This window comes from Antrostomus carolinensis, unplaced genomic scaffold (assembly GCF_000700745.2).
Source record: "Antrostomus carolinensis isolate BGI_N321 unplaced genomic scaffold, ASM70074v2 scaffold5363, whole genome shotgun sequence".
Taxonomy (NCBI): Eukaryota; Metazoa; Chordata; class Aves; order Caprimulgiformes; family Caprimulgidae; genus Antrostomus; species Antrostomus carolinensis.
In genome coordinates, this window is record NW_010304325.1 from 58353 (window position 1) to 61763 (window position 3411).

General features: G+C 40.9%; 1 protein-coding gene across 1 annotated transcript in view; it reads right to left on the minus strand.

Moving 5' to 3' along the window:
* Nucleotides 1-3149, minus strand: part of LOC104522177 (ephrin type-A receptor 5) — a 48638-nt gene extending 45489 nt beyond the window's left edge. The window contains exon 1 of the mRNA XM_010164398.1: nucleotides 2990-3149. The gene's annotated coding sequence lies outside the window, so the exon portion shown is untranslated. The remainder of the gene's footprint in view (nucleotides 1-2989) is intronic.
* Nucleotides 3150-3411: the final 262 nt, after the last annotated feature.

Below are 3411 nucleotides of genomic sequence, written 5' to 3' on the forward strand. Positions count from 1 at the left end.
TAAATGATTGAAGTAAAAAGGGGTCCTTAGCACAGGATTAACTTTATGGAGGCTATAAAATAACTGAATATAGTCCTGTATTAATTGTTAAAAGAAAAGAAAGACGAAAAGGTATGGCATTAAACATTGATCTGCAATGGGTTTCAAGTAGTTCTTCGTACAGGAGCTCTCCAACGCTCAAATGGCGAGCGGCGTGGATCTGCTACAGCAATGCAAATGATTTCAGAAGGATTGGCCATGATACATTAAATATTTAATGTTAACTGCTCCAAACCCATGCCATCATCCAGAGATTTTATTAGCCTCAGGAATTTATGGAGGCTCCTTAAGATGGTGTTTTATTGCTTTCTTGACAAAATAATTAAAAAGAAAAACATTTAAAAGAGAACATTAAGCTGTGACTGGTGGTTTTTTGCACAGCTCAAGGGATGGGGAAATGAGATAAATCTGCTGTGATCTATGGCAGCTAAAAAGCCTGAATTCATAAGCTGAGCTGGGACCTTGCTGCCATTTAAAGCTGGGGGCAGATCTGCATTATCACTCCTCAACTTGGTGACATGTTCCCACTCCTGCCTTGCTGACCAGCTGGATTAGCTTGCCAGCACAGCCAAAAACAGCTTTTGGCAAGGTTAGTTTCATCAGGGCTAGACGAACTTGGTGGCATTTGGAAAGGAGGACAGCAGCAAGTGGATACACCCGGCAACAGCTTCCACTCAAATAAAAAACTTCCACTGAAAAATGCAGCCCTGGCTGCATCATTGCACTTTGCAGAATTGCACATGCAGGCAGCAATGTGTAAAAAAACCCCCCAAATTTAGAAAAGAAGAAAATTCCCCAACAAGTTATGGCTTCCCCCACATTGCTTTTCTCAGGCTGTTGCTTCATATTTCCTCCAAGTGTATTAAAAATAACTTTACAGAAACCTTGTGAACTGGAAACAAAACCTGTTGTTCAGTCCAAACGATTCTGGAAGCTGTTTTGATTCTCACGACGGTCCCTGAAAGGTTTTCATTTGTGTTTGAATCAAAATAATTTGCTTTGGCTCTAACAAGAGGTTCAGATCTGAACTCAGATGTAGCAATGATCTGTGCTTGCTTTCAGATTCTCTGGGACGTGCAGAAAAGCAGTGGGAGTCTGGTCACACTCCCAGCACTAATATTGACTTTATATAGGGCCTTGGAAAAAAAAGAATAATCGCTTTTTTAAAGGTTTTAAATGTCAAACAGAGCTGCATTTTGCATAATACTGAGGCTTACGTTGCATTTCAATTCTACCAAGCATTTAAACATCTGGTTAAGTCCTGCTTCAGCCAGAGCTCAAGTCCAACAGAGGAACAGTTCCCAGCTACCAAACTGGGGACCATGGAGTAAAGTAGCCCTCTGACTACACTGGCAGCTCCTTAATATCAGAGAAGTACCTACTCCTCTGCCTTTAAAAAGCTAAAAAGACTGGGGTGCAAGTATGACTAAAGGACTCAAGGAGTTTAAAGATATTACCACGTGATGTCCTCAAAAAATCTTCATTAACGCAGATACTTACACAATGGGCTTTATGGAAGTGCCATTATTTTTGGACCAGGATTGTAGGTACCGATGGTACTGGATCAAATGTGCATATATTTCACACATTATTTATTAATAGTCTGGAATACCATTGCTCAAATGACTCTAAACTAGAAACTTTCCAACTGCCAACAAAATTTCCTTAGTATAAAATAGAATAATTTTTGGCATAACATGATTTTTGTTGCTACTTATAGAGCACAATTAATGCTTAACACAATAAGAAATACATTAAATAGACTATTCTTATTGCATTAATGTTTGCATTGTGATGTAATTTGCACTGTATTGGTTCAACCACTGGCTCCACAGCTACACCTGCACATATATAATGATTCCTTTAAAATCTATTAGAGCCTCAAAGGTAGCATGCATTGAAAAGACAACTTGGCATCTTCTCAAAGATGATGAATTTTAAATAAACTGGACTAAGAGTAATCAAAGTATTCATGAATTTAAATTTCCAAGGAAAACATACAGAAAATAGGCTCTTTCCCACAGGAATGAACAGAGTATTTCCACCACAAAATTTCTCTTCCATGCAAACACTATAAAAAAATTAATAAATGACAGTTGTCCAAACTGAAATAGATAGGACATATTTTCCGAGGGAGAAAATTATCTTTGACACCTCTGCAAAAATTTGGTAATCGGGACAAAAATAATTTCCCCACAGCTGTGCCTAACACAGGGGAAAGAGAAGTTGAGCCTCTGCATGCCTCAGGAGTTCACCCTGCCACAGAATCTGCTCCAGAATCTAGACCTGGATGATCAGATCCATCTAAAAAAATAAAAAAATAATTAAAAAAAAAATAAAATCCCACAAATTTGCAACAGGCTAAGTAAAATTCCTGCGCCTGCAGTGCACATTTTTCCCATTTCTGATCACAAGTCAAATTCCTTTCCTCGGGGCTGTGGCATTGGCAGCCAACAGAACCCATCTTTCAACTTGACAGGAACTTACACCAAAAGATGCTAACGCTGGTTCAACTCTTCCCCTTGCAGAAAGGCACCATTTCGGGGTTTTCCCTCCAGATGCAGATACTTCAGAGAGCTCAGCATCCTCTGCAGAGAGCCATTAAGAGGTGTGGAAGCGCAGGTCTCATCCCCTCTGTCCCTCCTTAGAGGAGAGCCCTTGTCCTCTCTTGCATCAGCTCTCAAACACAGGATTTTTCTAAGCAGGGAACGCTATGAATTTCTGGAGCCTGAAGGCCTCCTGACTTCAGCTCCCACTTCACCACATGAGTCGGGTAAGCAAGGACAGATGTGTTAGCCTGCCTTATGCATGGTCATGATGTGCCTCATGTTTCCAAAGTCGAGGGATAAGGTCAGGACAAGGAAGAGCCCTCTGCAAAGATATCGATCCCCTGATTTGTTTCTGGTAACTGTTCCAGAGACACAGGCTGACAGTAATTAAAAGAACTTACACACTGGGCTGGTTTCAAACTCAAATCTTCGGCTGAAGCCACCATAGCCTGCAGCTGTCCGAGCTCGGATCTGGAAGACGTATGCTGAGCCTGGTTTCAAGCCATCTGCCGTAATCGTCGTCTCTTTGGATTTAATGATGGTGTAGCTTGTCTCCTGGTCCTTTCCCCCCCCAAAAAAAAAACCCAACAAAGTTCAAACACACTAATAGTGGCTCTCAGAGAAGACAGACTTTTAACAACCCCCACAGCAGCATTGACAAAGGATGACTGAAATATACATTTTTGAGGATCTCTTCCTCAAAACCCCTCCTCTGAAGACCCTTTCTGCAGTGCAAAATGTGAGATATGATTTTCACTTTTATAATCAATGACTCTAGGAGGAGTCAGAGCAGACACTTTCTACCCATAAATGACAATACGGG